We start from the raw sequence: 21,903 nt of genomic DNA on the forward strand, positions 1-21,903 counted from the left end.
TCACCTTATCTAACTGCCTGCATTCTCTGATCTGTCTTCCTTTGTTTCCACCCTCTACATGCCTCTGCTCCCTCCCCAAGCTTTCCAACCCACAACCCTGATCACAAGATCTAGCCTTGGAGTTCTCCTTTCACTTCTGGTGCTGTGACAAAGCACTGATAAAAAGCAACGCAAGGGAAGAAAGGATTGACTTGTCTTATGTGTCCCGGCTGCAGCCCCTTGCTGAATGAATTCAAGGCAAGAATTCAAGCATCTAGTCACACATCACAGTAGCAGAGAGAAAAGGATGTGAAAAGTTGATAGAAAATATTGTGGAAATATAAATGTGTTAAATATAACAGAGTAACTATGTCCGTGAGCTTTGTCTGAATAGTAGGTACATTTTGAAATGCATCAACTTGATGATATCTAAGGTCCCTAGTTATCTTTAAAACTTGGGAGTTTGGGAGGGAGGGATGCTGAGGGCTTATAGTACTTTCTCTAGCACCCATTACAACAAAAAGAAACAATAGGGCTGGAGAGATGGCTCAGCTGTTAATAGCACTGTCTGCTCTTCCAGGGATCCTGAGTTCAATCCCCAGCAACCACATGGTGGCTCACAACACTGGGATCTGATGACCTCTTCTGGAATGCAGGTGTACATGTAGACAGAGCACTCATAGACATAAAACTTTTTAAAAATTAAGTAAATTTTTTTTTAACAAACAAGAACAAAAACAAATCCCCATTCCCAGAATTATACAAAATCAGTTTAATTAATGGATACTCGTTAACAACTCCATAGAGTGTTTTTAGGTCAGGTAGAATAACAGAGGGTAGCTGTTTATATAAAAGAATTTTTGCCTCTTGTTTTTATGATACTGGGAGAATACATCATTTTGATCTGTTAATAATGTGTTTAATGTTTATAGGTTGTAAAGGTATGCTACAGGGAAGTCTGTAGCTATAGAAACCATGAGCTATGCCCTGGTAGCTCATGCCTCTGGTACTAGCATTTTAGAAGAGGGAGAGAGAGCAGTTTGAGTTTGAGGTCAGCCTATGCTACATAGCCTAGCCTAAAGAACAAGATCCTGAAAACAAACAAGCAAACCAACGAAATTGTGAGCTGTATATTCTCAGGCTTAATTGGGCTTCTTGAACCTGCTAGAGGATGCACCTAAGTGTGTGTCTTTCATCTGCTCTTTGAGTTTCACCTCAGATTCCATGGCCTGTACAGCAGGAACTTATTTTCTCACTCTTCTCTTGTTGTACCTGCTGAAGATGGAATTCAGAAACTGTGCGTGCTGCACAAGTGTTCTGCTGCTGAGGCAAATCCTCAGCCTGCTCTTTCCTAAGACAGGGTTTCTCTGTGTAGCCAAGCTGGTCTGGGATTTTCAGGGTAGGCCTCAAGGCCTTTCTGTCTCAGACCACCGCAGTGCTGGGATTCCAGCCCCAGCTATCACGGCTGCTCATAGCTTCCTTAGAATTCTCCAGGCTAGAAGTCCACAATCAAGGAGTTCTTAGGGAGAATTTCTTATTAGACCTGCTCTTTGCCTTGTGCACACAAAAACTAAAGTTCCTTGTTTTGTTTTGTTTTGTTTTGTTTTGTTTTGTTTTGTTTGGCTTGGCTTGGCTTGGCTTGGCTTGGCTTGGCTTGGCTTGGCTTGGCTTGGTTTGGTTTGGTTTGGTTTGGTTTTTTAAAAAGAACAGGTCTTCTTCGCCCTATTCCCAGCTGGCTTTGAGCTCATTATGTAGCTCAAGTTATTTAAGGCCTACAAGTCCCTAGCCTTTGGCTTCCTGGGTGCTGAGATTGGAAGTGTGTGCAACCATTTCTGGGTCTTAGATATCTTATATTACTCTTCATGTTTTATTTATAGATACTTTTTTAAAAAAATATTTTTTATTACATATTTTCCTCAATTACATTTCCAATGCTATCCCAAAAGCCCCCCATACCCTCCCCCCCACTTCCCTACCCACCCATTCCCATTTTTTTGGCCATGGCGTTCCCCTGTACTGGGGCATATACAGTTTGCGTGTCCAATGGGCCTCTCTTTCCAGTGATGGCCGACTAGGCCATCTTTTGATACATATGCAGCTAGAGTCAAGAGCTCCGGGGTACTGGTTAGTTCATATTGTTGTTCCTCCGATAGGGTTGCAGATCCCTTTAGCTCCTTGGGTACTTTCTCTAGCTCCTCCATTGGGAGCCCTGTGATCCATCCAATAGCTGACTGTGAGCATCCACTTCTGTGTTTGCTAGGCCCCGGCATAGTCTCACAAGAGACAGCTACATCTGGGTCCTTTCAACAAAATCTTACTAGTGTATGCAATGGTGTCAGCGTTTGGAAGCTGATTATGGGGTGGATCCCTGGATATGGCAGTCTCTAGATGGTCCATCCTTTCGTCTCAGCTCCAAACTTTGTCTGTGTAACTCCTTCCATGGGTGTTTTGTTCCCAATTCTAAGGAGGGGCATAGTGTCCACACTTCAGTCTTCATTCTTCTTGAGTTTCATGTGTTTAGCAAATTGTATCTTATATCTTGGGTATCCTAGGTTATGGGCTAATATCCACTTATCAGTGAGTACATATTGTGTGAGTTCCTTTGTGAATGTGTTACCTCACTCAGGATGATGCCCTCCAGGTCCATCCATTTGCCTAGGAATTTCATAAATTCATTCTTTTTAATAGCTGAGTAGTACTCCATTGTGTAAATGTACCACATTTTCTGTATCCATTCCTCTGTTGAGGGGCATCTGGGTTCTTTCCAGCTTCTGGCTATTATAAATAAGGCTGCTATGAACATAGTGGAGCATGTGTCCTTCTTACCGGTTGGGACATCTTCTGGATATATGCCCAGGAGAGGTATTGGTGGATCCTCCGGTAGTACAATGTCCAATTTTCTGAGGAACCGCCAGACTGATTTCCAGAGTGGTTGTACAAGCCTGCAATCCCACCAACAATGGAGGAGTGTTCCTCTTTCTCCACATCCTCGCCAGCATCTGCTGTCACCTGAATTTTTGATCTTAGCCATTTATAGATACTTTTAAGACACATGGTGATCCACCTTCAACAGAAGGTTCAATGCATTTATAGGAACAATACCTGAAGAACCCTCAGGAGACTATAACATCCTAACTAGTTGATAAGACACCCTAGCTTGCCCAGGCAGTCCTCTAACAGCTTCTGAGATGTTAAGTGGTGAATGGCCTTGGACAGAAAGGAAGAAACAGTAAAAGAAGTCATGGTATATATCATTGCCCATGAGGGATAAAGCTCCCAGCACAACTACACCCATGTTAAAGATTTTACAAGTGACTGACTGAAGAGAACTTTTTGAGCTTCAGAGTTGGAACCTTGCAGGCATGGATTCAAATTATATTAGTCTATTAGTCCCCTTATTAGCCACTTATTTCAGTCCCCTTACTGCCTTCTAATTGACCCTATGTCTGACCTAACATTTCACCTCTCGAGAAAACACACTACACACACACACACACACACACACACACACACACACACACACACACTTTTAAAAAGTAAATGAAAGAGGACAGAAGAACCATACAAGCTCACAGACATTTTGAAAATAAGAATTCCTGGGCCTAGGAAACGGAATGATCCAGCTAGAGTGGTTTAGAAAGTGACCTAACTGGAGTATGAAGTGTGGAGAGGGCGTCCTCTGCTGGTAACAGACTCACCAAACACAAAAACAAACAAGCTCATCTAGCACCATGAAGATCAGACACTAGAAGCCAATGTTGAACAATTTATACCATCTACTGGGTAGAAATGGTTTTGCTTTGTGTCCTCGCTAGTTTTTATGTCAACCAGACACAAGCTAGAGTCATCTGAGAGGAGGGAGCCTCAATTTTAAAGATGCCTCTATAAAATCTAGCTGCACATATAAGACTGTAGAGCTTTTCTTAATTCATGATTGATATGGGAGGGCCCAGCCCACCGTGGGTGGGGTCATCCCTGGGCTGGAAGTCCTGGGTTCTATAAGAAAACAGACTGAACAAGCCATGGGGAGCAAGCTAGTAAGCAATATTTTTCCATAGCCTCTACGATAGCTCCTGCTTCCAGATTCCTGTCCTGACTGCCTTCCAATAATGAAGTATGGTATGAATGTGTACATGCAATAACCCTTTCCTCCCCAAACTGCTCTTGGCCATGGTGTTTCATCAAAGCAATAGAAAACATGACTTATGAGACCTTGCTCCTGTCAACTAACTTATTTTGAAAGACATTCCATCTCAGCTTATGTTGGTCCACTTTCTTCTTGTTTGCACAGTGCAATATTTAAATTGATCCCTGCAATATTTGAATCAGTCTCTGATCAGCATTCAGGCCAAGTGAAGTTTTTCACCTTCACAAACAACATAGCAGTGAGCATCTCCACGCGTGTGAAATCTGTATGGAATAAAGTACTAGGAGTGCAGTTACTTGGTCAATCATTCAACTTCCTGAAAAGATGACCAGTTTAGTGTGTGGTTCCCTTCAAGAGGAGTGGTGATTGACAAAAGACAACCCGACAAGAGTAAAGGAAATGAGTTCCAGGTCTGTGGACATGCTATAAGAATTAGCCCACTGGAGCTGGAGAGATGAGTCAACAGTTAAGAGTACTGATTGCGCTTCCAGAGGACCAGGTTTTAATTCCCAACACCTACATGGCAGCTCACAACTGTCTGTAACTCCAGTCCCAGGGGATTCAACATCCTCATACATGCAGGCCAAACACCATATAAAAATAAACAAATCTTTTAAAAAAATAATTAAATCTCCAAGAACTTCGCTCATGGCTGGGTTCAGCTGCCATTTCTTTCAGGAAGTCAAGCTTCCTGAACCTTGCTGGATCCCATCAGAGTCTTCAAAATCTCCCGACTGTCTCAGAGTCTTCCTAGGTAATCATTGAAGATAGATTTTATTTTCATCTGTCTATCGGTATATCCATTATCTATCTATCTATCTATCTATCTATCTATCTATCTATCTATCTATCCATTTAGAGTCAGGATTGCTCTATGTAGCCCTGGCCTGACTGTTCTGAAGCTCATCAAGTAGACCAGACTGGCCTTGAGCTTATAGATATTCCCCTGTCACTGAGTGCTAGAATGAAAGGCATGCACCATTATGCCCAACTTGGAGGTAGATTCTAAACTCCTAGACATTAGGAGCTTCCTAGTGTGTTCACGTCTTTCGTGTAGAAGTTGTACTGTTGGGGCCATTGAGATGACGCAGTTGGACTTAAAGTCCAACAACCTGAGTTTGGTCCCTGTGACCCAGGTGGTAGAGAGAACGGACTCTTCACATTGTCCTCTGACCTCCACGTGCCACTGAGACATGCATTTGACCACACACATACTCTCATCTACTTGCCTACACACAAACACACACACACAAAAATCAGTTTTTTTAAATATAGAAATTGTGCAATTTACAGTCTCAGCAACAATGTAAGGATTCTCATTTCTTCACATTCCCACCCCAAAGTTTATGTTTTGTTTTTGTTTTTAGTGCTAGAGAATAAAGCCAGGCCTTCCTAACCACCAGGCAAGCATCCTGTTGCTGACCTACACCCTCACTGTCCCTCACGAGAGTAGGATAAAAATTAAACCACAGGAACTGAAGAGATGGCTCAGGGGTTAAGAGCATCTGCTGTTTTTGCTGAGTTCCCAACTTCCATTCCCAGCACCCATGTCATGTAGCTCAAAACCTCCTATCATTCCAGTTCCAGGAGACGCAGTGCCTTCTTCTGGCCTCCTCAGGCACTGACTGCATGTGCTACACATACCCGCAGATAAAACACTCATACACATACAAATACAATCTGAAACATAGTGTTCAAATTGTATATTTCTTTCTACGTATGGTGGTGTATACCTTTAATCCCAGAACTCAAAGGAAGAGGCAAGCAGATCTCTGTGACTTTGAGGCTACCCTGGTCTTCATAATGAGTGCTAGGACAACCTGGGCTACATAGTGAAATTGTGTCTCAAAAAAAAAAAAGCAAATCTAATAAATTTTACATTTTATCGTGTGCAAGGTACCACATATTTGAACAAAGTGATACTAGGGATGCATGTGTACACATTAAGAATGATGATACTAGGAGGGGATGCATGTATATGCATTAAGAATGACAATACTAGCTGGGCGTGGTGGCGCATGCCTTTAATCCCAGCACTAGCACTTGGGAGGCAGAGGCAGGTGGATTTCTGAGTTCGAGGCCAGCCTGGTCTACAAAGTGAGTTCCAGGACAGCCAGGGCTACACAGAGAAACCCTGTCTTGAAAAAAAAAAAAAAAAAAAAAAAAAAAAAAACAACAAAAAAATGACAATACTAGGGGATGCATGTATACACATTGAGGATGAAGATACTAGGGGTGCATGTATACACATTAAGGATGAAGATACTAGGCAATGCATGTATACACATTAAGAATGAGACCATCCCTTCATTGGAACACTCGGCCCTGTTATAAACCTCCAGTTCTCTTTCCTGCAACATTAGTTTTTGTTCTTACCAGTTCATCTTTTCTGACAGCATTTTAAAATGTTGTTTTCTCCTTCATTAAATACTCATTTCTATCTGGGATCTGTGGCTGGTGCCCATAGTCACAGTTATACAGGAGGCTTAGACCAAAGGATTGCTTGAGGCCAGGAGCTAAGGCCAGCCAGGGCAAGATGGTTAGACCCTGTCTCAAAACCAAATATGCACCGGGCGTGGTGGCACACGCCTTTAATCCCAGCACTCAGGAGGCAGAGGCAGGCGGATTTCTGAGTTCGAGGCCAGCCTGGTCTACAAAGTGAGTTCCAGGACAGCCAGGGCTACAGAGAAACCCTGTCTCAAAAAACCAAAACCAAAACCAAAACCAAAGCAAACACAAACAAACAAACAAACGAACATGCTTGCCTCCTTTCCTTTTCTTTCCCGTCCTTCACCCTCCACTTCTTTCTTTTGAGACAGGGTCTTGTTCTGTGTAGTCATGGCTGTCGTGAACCTCAGAGATCCTTTCTCTCTCACACCACAACCCAATCAGACATGCTTTCTCGAACTCCTTGGTTACTTCTCTAATACTTCCCATGGATTCTTTCTACAGTGGAGCCTCCTCTTCCTAGAAAGGACTCTGTAGTATGTTGAACATGGTGGGCTATATAGTTTCTGTCACAACTGCCTAACTTCATTACTCTAGGGCGGGGGTTCTCAACCTGTGGGTGGTGACCCCTTTGGGGTCGAATGATCTTTTCACAGGGCTCACACATCATATATCCTGCTCATCAGATATTTACATTATGATTCACAACAGTGGCAAAATCACAGTAATGGAGTATCAATGAAATAAGTTTATGGTCTGGGGTCACGACGGCACACGGGACTGTATTAAAGGGTCGCACGCAGCATTGGGAAACATGAGCAGCACTGCCTTAGGGTGAGTTCCATAGTACACAATTCTTATCAGCACTGTTGAGTGCGGCGCAGAGAGCTCTGCTTTCCTGAGCACTGACTCTGACCTCACCCTGGCTGTGGGCAGAGGGGGAGCCAAGCAGCCTCCTTACCCTTGGCACGTGTATCTTGAGGGTTCCAGAATAAAACAGAGAGGCCCCAAAAAGTAAAAGCCTCCTGGTAAGAAGACCAAAAAGAGTCTTGTGGTAGTTTGAATGAAAGTGGCCCCCACAGGGAGTGGCGTTACAATGCCACTCTCTCTTCCTGCTTCCTGCCAGTCCAGATGGAGAGCTTTCAGCTCCTTCTCCAACACCATGTCTGTCTGTGGACCATCGCACTTTCAGGGATGATAACGGACTGAACCTCTGAAGCTATAAGCCAGTCCAATTAAACATTTTCCTTTATAAGAGTCATGGTGTCTCTTCACATCAATAAAACAGTGACTAAGACAAGTCTGAAAGTCTATAAAAAATTTCTTCTTATTCATTCCCGCCTGTGTGTGTGTGTGTGTGTGTGTGTGCATATGCAAGTGTGTGCGCATGCGTGCATGTGTGCCTATAGAGGGAAGAGACTTTTGTGAAGAAGAAGGGATTTGTTGGGATACAGCAAGTAGAAGGGGGATAAGAGAGGATAATGAAAGGTAAATACGGTCAAATATTAAAAATTTAAAAATACACCGGGCCTAGAGGGAGCTCTCACTGGCCTTCCAGGGGCCCTCCACTCATTTCCCAGGCCTCATGTCAGGCCACTCAAAGCTACCTGTGTCTCCAGGCTCAAGTCTCTCTTCTGGTCTCTGTGGGCACCTACACACATAAAACACACACACACACACACACAAAATAAATCTTTAAAAATATGTTAAAATCATATACACACGAAATTGTAAAAAAAAAAAAAAAAAAGAATCATTTTCTGTCAGTTCCCTGGAACTTTCTGTGTAGACCAGGAAGGTCTTGAACTCACAAAGCTCCTCCTCGTCTCTTCCTCTCACACGCTACTGCCTCCAGCCAGGCACTTAATGGAATGCATTTGGCAAACAACCCCTGTCAATCACTAGAGTATTCGCTGAACTGTGGCAACAGGCCCCAGACTTTAGCACAACTGACTCTCTGATGAAAGTGTCACGGAAGCCATGACACTCAGAACATAGAGAACACGACAACACAAAGACAGCACCACCTGCCGGAACAAAAACAAAGACCTAATCCATCAAAGTCCATCACTCTGGGAAAGTCACTAAATGTACTAACCTTGTTTTTTTGGTCTTCTATGATTCTGATTCTAGCCAAGTGTTCTTGTTAACTGAAGTATGTCAACACAGGGTATGTTTTTTGTGCTTAAAAAACTCACCCCAAGAAAGGCTTGGATTATACTGGGATCCTGAACACCCAGTGTAGTCGCCAGCTGGCAAGTAAAGGCTTTCTATCACCTTTCTATCACCTGAGCAGTCCACGGAGATCCCAGAGACAAGACCTAGAACCACCAGGGAATCTCAGATTCCCTCAGAATGAAGAAAAGTATGATGATCAAGGAGCCTGGAAGGAGTCAGCAACCTGAGATGTTCCAGGTCCTTCTGATGAGTCGGTGCCTAATGCTGCGGAGGAGTCTGACACTTCCATCCCGAAAGGAAACAAATCAGAAGTCACCTGGACTGTCACTTCCAGGGGGATGTCTGGGTAAGGCACGTGTGTTTGGACACATAGGCGAGGTCTGGGATCCTTGTGGAAAGTTACTAGGTTCCCCCTGTTTGTTCAGGTATACGGATGTGGCCATTCCTGGTTGTCTTTACCCCCCGCCCCCTTAAACTCTATTTCCTTATATTGACCAGTAACATTCTCTGGTGTAAGACTACCACACCACCGTACTGGCAAAAGACCTGTGCTCTCTTGTTGGGGACTCAAATCTTTTGATCTCTGCCAGGTCATGAAGAGACACTCGCCCTGCCCCCTGCCCCTGGAGGAAGAGGAGCAAGCCTCTCCTCTGGGGGCATCTACCATCTATGTGGAATGTACACAGAAAGGAGAAATAATTCTCTCAGGACATTTTCCTCTACCTACCCCCTCCCACCTGCTTTAAGCAACACCAAAGGGGGAAAAGAAAGTTCTAATCTTTCTTATTTCATGATTTATGTCTCTTTTTCAACCAATATTCCATAAAATTTGAACATTCAAAAACCTACCATTCCCAAAAAAAAAGAAGAAGAAGAAGAAGAAGGAAGAGGGAAGGAAGGAAGAGAGAGAGAGAGAGAGAGAGAGAGAGAGAGAGAGAGAGAGAGAGAGAGAGAGGTAACTTCCACCCTGCCCCCCACCCCCATCCTGGTAGACAATTAGGCCTGGATAATTTCCCTTCTGTCCAACACTGACCAAGGAAACTTTAAACAATTTTAGCTAGGTAATTTTTAGAAAGATTAAAGACAACTGCTCAAAAAAAAAATACTTTGTCACCCAGTCAACCTCAGATATATGTATATAAATAGGTTCCAGTTGCTGGAGGTAACTTAAAAGGTGTTTAACAACACAGAACCAATTGAGAGGCAGGGTGTTTTGCATAAATGGAAAGCCATTGTCACCTTTTTTGGTAATGAAATGCAATTAGACTTACTGATAGCCAGCAAAATTTTCGTGTCTTGCCTTCTGTCAGTCCTGGATGAAAGTCCTGCCCCCAATCAAAAGATACAGTTGGACTATATCTCAGATTGACAAAGAAGATTTCCAGGGATGTGGGCAGAAATCAACCTCCCAGGACTGGCCTAGTACCAAGTTCCTATAGTCGTTCTGCTAACCAGTTCAGATACCTCTGTCAAGATTAAACAATACCCAATGACCCTGGAAACAAAAAGGGAAATTGCAGTCCATATGTCCTGGCTTATAGAAACAGGCCTCTTGGTGCCCTGCCAGTCTCTCTGGGATCCAACTTTCTTGCCTATGAAGAAACCAGCAGCAGCCTCTGATTCCCACAAGTCTGATTCTTCCAGAGAAATAGCTGTACACTGTGTTGGACCTGAAAGATGCCGCCTTCTGCTCCCTGTTGGCAGTGCTGGGTCAACCCACCTTTGCTTTAAATGTACAGACCCAAAGGGAGGTTATGGTGGGCAACATTCCTGGACCAGGTTTCCCCGATTATTTGAAAATTCTCTAACCCTGTTTGATGAGACACTAAATGCTGACTCCTGCCCTTCTATCAGAAGTTTCTTGGGAGTTTCTGGCTGCCTTTTGGTTCCAGAATTCATGGAAATAGCAAGACACCAGCACAAAGAGAGGCATGGATCCCCTAACATGGACTGAGACTAAACAGAATGTGTTTGAAGCTTTAAAAACAGCCCTGACTTTAGCTCCAGCCCTAGCACTTCCAGATGTCTCAGCTGTTTGTCCATAAAACAAAAGACATTGCAAATGGGGTTTTAACCCAAAATTCAGAGCCATAGAAATGCCATGCGATATAGCTGCCTAAACAATTTGGACACTGTAGCCACAGAATGGCCCACTAGTCTCAAGAGCTATGGCAGCTACTGATAGACTAATGAAAAAATAAATAAACAAGACCAAAAAAAAAAAAACAACCCAAAAAAACCCCCAAAAAACCACCCAAACCAAACCAAACCAACCAACCAAACAAACAAAAACCTAAGGAAACTCTCGTTAGAGCCTACTGAAGTGTGGATTAACCTCCTTACTTTGTTTTGCTTTGGACCCCGCTGCACTGCGTATAGGGCGAGATCTACCCCCTATGAGATTATGTTTGAAAGGCTTCTCAACTGCTTCCTTAGCTCAGAGACCAGCAGTTGACAAAACTCTCTAGCGATTCACCACAGGCCCTCCAGTCCTCTATAAAGGCTGCTCTTTGGATTATCTGAAAGATCCAGCCGACCTCCAAGTCCACCCCCAGTTTCCCTTTGGGACTAGTGATACCAGCTGGGCCAAGCAAGTAGCCAAAGGGATGATCGAACCAACCTGGATGGATTCCACATTCTCTCCACTCCTACAGCCATGAAGGGAGCATGCATTGCACCATAGATTCAACACACCTGTGTCACGAGATCAGAAGCCACAGACTTACCATGCTAAATGGACTTTCTATGGACTATAAAACCCATTAAAATCAAGGTTTCATTGGGTTCCAGGTTCTTTCCCTCCACATCCTCCTGAGTCTTGCATTTGGTATAAATACAAGTTCATGGTCCAACCCCTACCACCCTCACGCCTGGACTAGGGGACTGAGGAAAACACAGGAAAGCTATTTATTTACTAGTGTGACTACAGACCAGAAAACTACGTTCATCTTAACCTTTGCTCCCTGATACCCAATTTAAGTGTCTGGTTATCCTGGAGAAATGAAAACTATGAGATTTTTTCTTCTGAGACTGGAATACAGGGTTTATAATTCTATGCATGCCTTGAGGGGTGAGCCTCCTAGTTACTGAAAACAAGGGGGTTTCCATTGCAAAAATTTGTGTTATGAAACAGGCTTCCTGAACAATTTCTTGAAAGACTCTGGCCTTTGGGAAACACGGAAAACCTGGGACTTTCTGCCACAGGAAGACCCTGAGGGTAGATTCACTATACAGAAGAACGTACCCACACACACCAGGTCCCCAGACCTTTAGGTCCTAACAAAGATCTTCTACCCATTCCAAGGCCCCAACAATGCTCCCTTCTAAAGCACTTAACGTACCTGGGGCCCAAGTCCCACCTCCCACTGTTCAGAAAGATGAGGGATCCCTATCCCCATTTTTCACTCTTGAAAAGGTCCACAACTTAATCATTTCCAATCAGAAGCTGGCTAGGGATTGCTGGTTATGCTTAGACTTGTGACCCCTACACTACATAGGGATAAAAACTAACCAGACTGTCAGCCGATGCACTGACAAAACTCACTGTGACTTTGGGCAGCCCAAATTAGGGTTAGACGATTTTCAGGGGCAGCTGAAACTTTTCTAATGTCCAAAGCCTTTAACCTGGGCACTTCCCCTTATTCGGATGGCATTTGTTTTCTGCCTTACAGGTTATTTCATCTGGACAACAGCAATATTACTAAGCCCCTGAGACTACTTGCTGGGCATGCTCTAATGGTTTAACTAAATGTGTTTCTTCTGATGCTTTATATAATGGGAAGGAAAAAAATATACCTTTTAATATAGACCCTGGACAAAGGAAAAAAGAACTCTACTTGCCCTCATCCAGCTCCTGTTTGGAGCCAGCATAGCTATTCCACAGTCATAGGCTTGTCAGCCTTCATCACTGGGCATACAAACCTTAAGAGAGTAAGTAAACAGGTTGATCAGGACCTAGGTGTACTAAAAATTTCCGATTGTGAATTGGAACAATAGTTAGACTTCCTGATGGAAGTGGTCCTACCAACTCGGAGAGACTTAGACTTATTTCTCATGAGACAAGGGGGACTATGTATGGCATTAGGAAAAACCTGTTGTTTCTGCACTAATCAAGAGTACTGAAAACAACAACAAAACAAACAAACAAACAAACAAACAAAAAACCCTGCTATGGATGGGGAGTAAACTGCAAAGAAAGAGAGAGAGAAAGACATTAATCAGATGAACGGCACCAGTCTCGGTCCTCTTGGTGCTCCTGGCTAACTACTCTGCTATCATTCTGATTGGATTGACAGCAGGGCCCTGCATCTTAAACTATACGGCCAATTATGTATCACTTTGATAAAATTAATAGTCTCTTTGATCAGGATATGTTCACACTCTGACTTATTCACTAAGACCAGTGGGGAATGTAACAGGGCCCCAGACCTTAGTTGAAGAGACCACAGTTGACTCCATGATGGAAGGCCTGTTCAAGCTGTAAAACTTGGCACATTAGTACCACCTGACAAAACAAACAAACAAACAAACAAACAAACTTCAAAGTCCGTAGTTCTGGGAAAGTCTTTAAATGTACTACCTTTGCTTTTTGGTTTCTGTAGGTCTGATTCTGGCTGACTGCTCTTGTTAACTGAAATAGATCAACCCAGGATGTGGGTTTTGTCCTTCGAAGCTCATCCTGAGAAATGCTCAGGCTACCACTGGGATCCCAAATGCCCAGTGTAGTCACCACTCAGCTAATAAAGACTTTCTATTGGCTTAAGCCAGTGTCTCGGTAGTCTTCGCTGGTAGACACCCCACAACACTGTGACACTTGATGTTTCACCACCATTTCATACACATCCTTTCACCTGTACCCTATTCTTCACCTGGGTTTTGAACCTTAGCAGCTTTCTTCCCATCCTTCCAGATGAACCTGCTCCATCACTCTCATCCTGGTCCTGATGCTGCAGACCCTTAGCCTTGGCTCTTACCTTCTGCAGTCGTTTCTCGCAGCCTCATTCATCCCCATGGTTTAAAGCCCATCTGGATTTCAGACTGATAGCTTCTATTTTCTTACCCTAGTGAGGCCCCACCCACTCTTTGAGTTCCAAGCGCATATTTCCAGTGTCTTGGTTGATGTCTCTACTCAGGTTAAACATCTCAGATGAGCCTGTACAACACCTACAACCCTCCCCACAACTTCATCCATCTAAGCAGTTTCTCAGACCGGAAACCATCAGTCTGCTTTATCTCCCCTTCTCCACATTTTTCTGACTTAGCAACTGAATCATATCCCAGCCCCTTTTCTGTTTGTTTTCTTTTTTGGTTTTTCCTTGTTGTGAACCTTGGCCTTTAAAGGCTAAGCCATCTCTCAAGACCCAATGTTTGTTTGTTTGTTTGTTTGTTTGTTTGTTTGTTTGTTTTGCAGGATTGGGGATTGATCCCACAACATTATGCATGCTAAGCATTTGCTCTATCTCTGAGCAGTATCCCCATTACTGCTTTGCATTCTTTGACGTCTTCTTTCCCCTTCAATCAACATCTATAAATGTTCTCTACTTAAGAGAGAAGCTCAGCTGGGTGTGGCAGCACACACCTATGATCCCAGAACTTCTGACCGAGAGGCTAGACGTGAGAAGTACTGTCATCCTAGGATAGTCAGTGAGTTCAAGGCCAGCCTGGGCTTCATGAGACCCTGTGCATAAACTAAGAAAAAGAAAAGAAAAGAAAAAAAAAGAAGGTCAATAACGTTTGATGAGTGAATAAAGCAACTGATTAATAAATGATTCATGTGACCATCTGTGACATAAGGGCCGTCTTCTTTTCTCCTTCATTCCTTCCAGTAAAGGGGAAAGCAATTGATCTGTTTCATTTTGCTGCTATAACAAGTCACTAAAGATGTCCTGAGTTTAAATACCACACATGTATATCTTTCCATTTTGTTAGTGAAATCTGAAAAGGGCCCCCTGGTCTAAAACCAAGGTGTCAGGCTCCATCATTCTGGAAGGCCCAGGGAAAAATGATATCTTTTCCAGGCATGTGAGGCAGGCAAGCCTAAAACTGGGTCAGTAACACAAGACCCTGCTTGGTTTGGGCTATGTACACTCAAATCCACGTTTACAGTTTTTATTCAAATATGTTGAATGTATCCAGGTATAAAGAATAGATTGATCTGGTCTGATCTGGTTTGGGGGATATGTCAGTAAGGCAACTTCTCTTAAGTGTACTCCATGGAGACTCCTCTATTGACCGTCTGATGCTGCAGACCCTTAGCCTTGGCTCTTACCTTCAGCAGTGCTTGCACGCTGCAACCTACCCCTCTCCCTCACCACACCCACATCCCCTTTTCCAGGCCCCCAAACAGCAGGGGCTCCACAGATAAGTGTTGCTGAGATACCAGACTGACAGGAATGTTTTCCTGGTGAGCCCTAATGGGCCCCCAAGTTCAACTACACTTTGTTCTGTTTTCCAGACCAATGCCAAACTTTCTGTTTGTTTGTTTGTTTGTTTGTTTGCTTGTTTGTTTGAAACAGGGACTCACTGTACATCCTTGCCTGGCCTAGAACTCACTATATAGACCAGGCTGGTGTATAACTAGAGAGATCTGTCTGCCTCTGCCATTGCCTTGGAGTGACAGGATTAAAAGGTCTGCACCACAAGTACTGCTTGTGCCTGATGGTTTCTAAAGTTTGTTTTTTCCTCTTCTCTTCCCCGTTTCCGTTGAGGATTGGTTCTAAGGCTTTGTCTTAATTCTTCTCCCAAAAGCTGCACTTCCAGACGCTGAGGGTCCCTGCCTCCAGGTGGCTTTGATTGGTGATAAAGAATTGCCATTCAGCCAATGACTGCAGGGAGACCAAGAAGCAAGTTGGGGAGGAAAGGGTTTATTGAGCTTACCGTTCCACATTGCTGTTCATCACCAAAGGAAGTCAGGACAGGAACGCAAGCAGGTCAGGAAGCAGGAGCTGATGAACTCAGGTTTCACACTTGGGAATCCCGAAACTAAAGATGTAATGTACATGTTTTTTAAATTTTTGTTTTATTTTATATGTATGAGTATTTTGCTTAGGTATAAATATGTGATCATCTCCTTTTCCCATTACTTGATTTATTCATTTTACATCCCGATTAGAGAACTCCACTCCTCCTAGTCCCCCCTCACATAGTCCATTTCCCATCCCTCCTCCCTTTCTGGTGGCTGGAGAGATGGCTCAGTGGTTAAGACCACTGGCTGCTCTTCCAAAGGATTTGAGTTCAAATCCCAGCACCCACATGGGAGTTTACAACTATCTGTAATTCCAGCTCCAGGGAATCTGATCAACCCTTTAAAAAAAAAAATTATGCCAGGCAGAGAATGTGCCTAGTCATACTACATTCAGCCTAAACACACACATACATACACACACATACATATAACCACACAAACACATACACACAAGCCCATACATACACACACACATACATATAACCACACAAACACATACACACAAACCCATACATATAACCACACAAACACATACACACAAACCCATACATACACACACACATACATATAACCACACAAACACATACACACAAACCCATACATACACACACATACATATAACCACACAAACACATACACACAAACCCATACATACACACACACATAAACATAGACCCATACATACCTACCCATAAACACACAGATACACATACACACAAACACACCCAAATAGGTAGACAGACACACACACAGACGCACACATACACACACATACAGACAGACACATAAACATAAATACACAGACACACAGACACACACACACACATACACTAACACGCACATATAAACACACAGATATACCCACATAGACACACAGACACACATGCACTAAATCACGCACACATAAACACACAGACACACAGGTACACACATACAAAGATACACAGACATACATGGACAAGAAAAGAAATTAATATATGATGTCTTTTCAAATTAAAAATTTAAAACTTCTTGGAAACTTTGGTCTCAGAGAACCTCGGGGAACAGTAATGCTTTGACCACTTCATAGGCCTTATTGGAGCAAAGGTGGTGTTCAGGGTTTCTATTGCTGGGGTAAATACCGTATCCAAAAGCAACTTGGGAAGGAAAGGATTCATTTGGTTTATAGACCACAGTGAACCACTGAGGAAATTCAAGGCAGGAACTCAAAGCAAGAACCTGGAGGCAGGAACTGAAGCGGAGACCATGGAGAAGTGCTGCTTATGGGTTGCTTGCCCCACACCCCCACTTACTCAGTTTGCTTTCTTATACATCCCAGTACTGTGAGCTGCCCAGGAATGGCACTGTCCACTGTGAGCTGAGCCCTTCCATATCCATTCTCAATTAAGAACCTGCCCTGCAGGTTTGCCTGCAGGCAATGTGATGGAGGCATTTTCTCGATTGAGGGTGCTCTTCCTGGATTAAGTCTAGGTTTATATTAAGCTGGCAGAACTTGACCCGCACAAATGATGTCAGGTCTTATTCTCTCTCTCAATACTCCTCTCTGTGACCTTCCCTATACAAGGTGCGTTACATTGTCTTTGTGCCTTCACGTGCCCCACCTGTGAAGTGGATGGTGTTATAGACGTGTAACTCCTTAATGATTAAGTGTTTTTAACAAAATTGTTGTAAATATTTTAGCTCAGGCAGGACACAAACCTTTAATCCCAGCACTTAGAAGGAAGACAAAATCAAAGACTCTTGATCTACAGAGTGAGTTCCATGACAGCCAAAACGCTACACAGAGAAACCCTGTCTTGAAAAACCCAAATCCAAAAACAAAACAACAAAATACCAACCAACTAACCAACTAACCAACCAACCAAAGAAACAAACAAACAAAACCCCAAAACCAATTTAGCTCATGGTGAGTGAGATTTTATTCACAGTTCCTCTGATGCTTTTAAACATTCTGCATTACTTGAAAACTTTAATGTTCTCCCAATTCAGCAGGGTGATGGTGGCACAGGCCTTTAATCCTAGCACTTGGAAGGCAGCCAGGCAGCTCTCTCTGAGGTCAAGGCCAAAGTAAGATCAAGGACAGCCAGGGATACATGGAGAAACCCTGTCCCAAACCAAACCAAACCAAACCAAACCAAACCAAACCAAACCAAACCATATCAAACCAAACCAAACCAAAACAGGGTCTCCCAATTCCTAGTTTCTATACCAAAATACTGATCCACTGGTGTGGGGTGTGGCCCTAGATGAGGCACTTTTAATGGTTCCCAGATACTCAATTACTTTCCAAAGGCTCTGTTCAGGTCTCCCCTGTTCATGGCACCCTGGACCCTCTTACACAGAATCCTGCACGTGTGCTTTTGTTCCCAGGAAGCAAAGGCTTTAGGACCAAGCCACACGATGGATCCTAGTTAGAGTGGAGCTCCACGCTAAGCGGAATTCTGGACTCTGACCCAAACAAAATGGTACATGATGTTGTTGTAATCCAGGGTCCCTGCCCACTCTTACACATTGAGGGAGTGTAGATTGATGTCACCTTCATTTAGCACAGCTCAAGTGAGGCATGGGAACCACGCAGTCTTTTGTTCCTAAGGCAAACAAAGTCTTTAGCTTCAGCACAGTTTCCTCTGTTTCCTTGAGGATTGTATTAACTGGTGAGTGGAGATTAAACTGAACTTTCTCTAGAAGAAAAGGTCAGAAGGCAGGAAGGGAGAGAACAGCCCACATAGAAAAGGTGGGTGATGAGCTGCCTGCGGTGTGTTTCTTAGGTTTATCCTTTGCTTTAAGTGAACCTTGGTCCCAGGCCATGAAACCCCCTTTCAGTTCCTTTCTATTTCTTTTTCTCACTCGTCCTACCCCCTTTAAAGAGAGGATGTCTCTGTGTAGCCCTGGCTGACATGGAATTCACTATGTAGATCAGGCTGGTTGGTCTTGAACTCGCAGATCCACCTGCTTTCTGCCTCCCAAGTGCTGGAATTAAAAGCTTGTGCCACCACTGCCCTTTCCAAATTCTTGAATAAGTTTACATCCTTTGTTATTGCCTAATGCTAGTGCAAGAAGAGCATTGTTCTCTAAAAATCCAAAGAAGTGGGGTTAGAGAGATGGTTCAGCTGTTAAGAGCACTGATTGCTCTTCTAGAGGTCCTGAGTTCAATTCCCAGTAACCACATGGTGGGTCACAACCATCTGTAATGGGATGAGATGTCATGCTCTCTTCTGGTGTGTCTGAAGACAGCTACAGTGTACTCATATATGTAAAACAAATAAATAAGTCTTTAAAAAAATTCAAAGAAGTACAAGCAGAAGAAAGGGGCAATGGTTGAAATTCTTTTCTGTTACTTACCCCCATCTCTATTAAGGAAACATGGGTAAATATTTAAAAAAACACAATGGTTTAAGAAAATGTGTTTTGTTTACCTCCACATTGACTTAGGGAACTCAGATAAGTATTTAAAGTCTATTTGCTTGGAAAAAAAAATACAAGGTGTCTGGTTACTTAGGTACATGCTTTTATTTCTTTACTGGGCAGAAGAAGAAAAGAAGAGGGAAGTTAGGGAGTTCTTAGAACAATGACAGCAATGTGGTCAGACCCTGGCATGTGAGACTGAGCATAGAGCTCAGAACCACAGGGATGGTCTAGCATGCAGGAAACCCTGGGCTCCATCTCCAGTATGGAGGGCTGTGGTGGAAACAGCATCAAACTACGATCTTCATCAATCTTCAGGTGAGTGGTTTAAACCCTAGGCTGCTGAGCCCATCGGGGTTTCTGATTGAGTAGATGAAACCTGGCTCTCCCCAGTGATGTCAACTACTCGAGTGGGAACCGCCCCTCCCCGCTTTGAGAACACTAACTCACAGCGCTCTCATGGAGACGATTTCCTGGCATGGTATTTATCAGCAGATGCTTTCTGAAACACTAGAAGTATTACAAGAAAGGTGTGCTGTGGTTAAATGTGTCAGGAGAATACTAGATTGAAAGAGGTTGTTAAAGGAAACTCCTTTTGAGAAACCTTTTATAGTTTGCTGTCTATAGACACAAAACTTATTGTCAGCATCTGCCTGACTTTTAATCCCAGGAAATGCTTACCCAGAAAGATGATATAGAAAAAAAAATCTTACTTCTTGTTGCAAGAATATCCTGAAAGTCCACTAAACACAAGGCTACTCAGTTTACTTTGTTGAATAAATACTACTTGCCCAGATAATAAATCACAACAAAAGATTGCTTACTCCCCAATACTGCTTGTGACCTCACCCTGCTCTGCCCACTGACAATCTCTTTAGGTCACATACTCTCACAATTCTAACTTATTTACAGTCACACAACTGAAGGCTCTTCTCTTGGGATGAGCAAGGAAACTGGGCTCTGTATTGGTGAGCTTGATGTTGGTGGACTTCTGGGCACTTCTGGGTGGGTTCATCTGCAGGTAGAACTAGGAAGCCCAGAGCATGATGACAGTAACTTGGGGCTCAGAGATTCTCTTATGCTGCCTTTCTTCTGGAACAATTGCTACTGTAAAACGCCAACCATTCTTTTTACTCCCAAGTTTTGCAGTTACAAAGGACTTTCAGAGGGAGAAGCTCAGCAAAGCTTCACTGCAGTTGAGAAAGACTAGGGGTGCCACCAAAGAACTCAAAACGGAGGACTTGCTAAGAGTCACAGCCACTCAAAAATGCAAGGCATTAAGCCTCACTTTTAAATCCACCACTCAGCTTCCTGTCTGGCAATACAAGGCAACACTTAACTAAACATCGACCAATTCTACATTCCATCCCTCAAGTCTTCACTACATAATTTTAACATAGATGCTCTCCCACCTGGGGGCTGCTTTTAGTATAGTTTATTCTGTATACTATGGAATTATTTGTTTCTGGACCAGGTTTCTGGTGATTTCTCTGATTAGAAATTTATAGTTTTCACCAAAGGAGTCTCACTAGGTATACAAACCATACTTAAGGACAGGCCCAGCAATAGATAGCCAAGAAATTGAACTCAATGTGTTTTTGAAGATTTTGATGTTTTTGTTGTTTTTCTTTTTTTTTTAATTTTTTTGTGTTTGTTTGTTTACCTATTTATTTACTTTTGCTTAACAGATGTTTTGCTTACATATCATGGTCCCCAATTTTGTTTTTATGAATGATCTGTGCGTGAATGTGAGTGTCTCAGCATCTCTATGTGTTTCTTGTGCTTTCTCTTTTGCATCCCCCCCTCCCTTTTAAATCTGGTCCTATTTTGGTTTGTTTTTATTTTATTTTCTTATTATTATTAGATTCTGATTTGTATCCTAATGAGAGAGAAGAAAAGGGTGTGGGTTTGGATGGGAAGAGAAGTTGGTGGAGGGGAAACTGTTATCAGAATATGTATGAGAACAATCTATTTACTATAAAATTAATTAATTACTTAACAAGGAACTGGTGGGATGGTTCAGCAGGTAAAGAAAGGCACTTGCCTCAAGAGCCTGAACTATGACTTCCATACCTAGAACACATGGGGTGGGGCGGCGGGAATCTGTTCCCACAGCTGTCCTCTGACCTCGACATGCCTGCCGCGGCACACCCACTCCCTCTTACACATATATACATCATTTTTGAAGGAAAAAAAAATAAGCCTAAGGGAAGATCTTTCTGACATTGATTTGAAGATGAAAAAAGCACCCAGGACAAAGGAAAACGGACTGAGAACAGAGCTTAGTGATAGGCTGTGTCCTCGCATTCACGCACAAGGCTCTGGGTTCAACTCCAGGACTGCCGGGAAAACACGTAAGTACACACACCACACTTGTAATTCCCGTGCTCAGGAGACAGAGGCAGGTGAGTCTCTGTGGCCAATTCCCGCTGCTCTGCCTCTTCTGCAGCCTTCAGCACACAGGAGCCTACTGCTCTACAGCTTGGCCTGCCACCTGCTAGGCAGACAGCCCCCATTGCTCCCCTGTCTCTGAGCTGGGACTCCATCCCATAGCTTTGCCTCCTCTGTGGCCATCAAAGTGCTGGCCAGTCCCCGGGTGAAGCCACGGCTGCCACACAGATGTCATCACCACCCTGTTCTTCCTGTTTCTTTCTTCGAATTACCAGCTCTGCCAACCCCAGAGGTAGACAAGAAATGGCCAAGAAGGAAGCCTTCTTTCTATTGAGCCTTAATGCTGCCACACCAAGGCAGGCAGCCAGGCACTGTCTCCCACTCAACCTGC

The 21,903-nt window shown here is 43.4% G+C and overlaps 1 protein-coding gene across 2 annotated transcripts in view; it reads right to left on the bottom strand.

Annotated features, from left to right (window-relative positions):
• The window catches only part of Gcnt1 (glucosaminyl (N-acetyl) transferase 1, core 2), a 46,704-nt gene extending 35,147 nt beyond the window's left edge, over nt 1-11,557 (bottom strand). Inside the window, exon 1 of one of the 2 annotated variants that reach the window (NM_010265.5) lies at nt 11,479-11,557. The gene's annotated coding sequence lies outside the window, so the exon portion shown is untranslated. Of the gene's footprint in view, nt 1-11,372; nt 11,455-11,478 lie in introns of those variants that run through there. The other variant, XM_011247144.3, reaches the window with a different exon arrangement.
• Between the last annotated feature and the right edge of the window lie 10,346 nt (nt 11,558-21,903).

This window comes from Mus musculus, chromosome 19 (assembly GCF_000001635.26).
Source record: "Mus musculus strain C57BL/6J chromosome 19, GRCm38.p6 C57BL/6J".
Taxonomy (NCBI): Eukaryota; Metazoa; Chordata; class Mammalia; order Rodentia; family Muridae; genus Mus; species Mus musculus.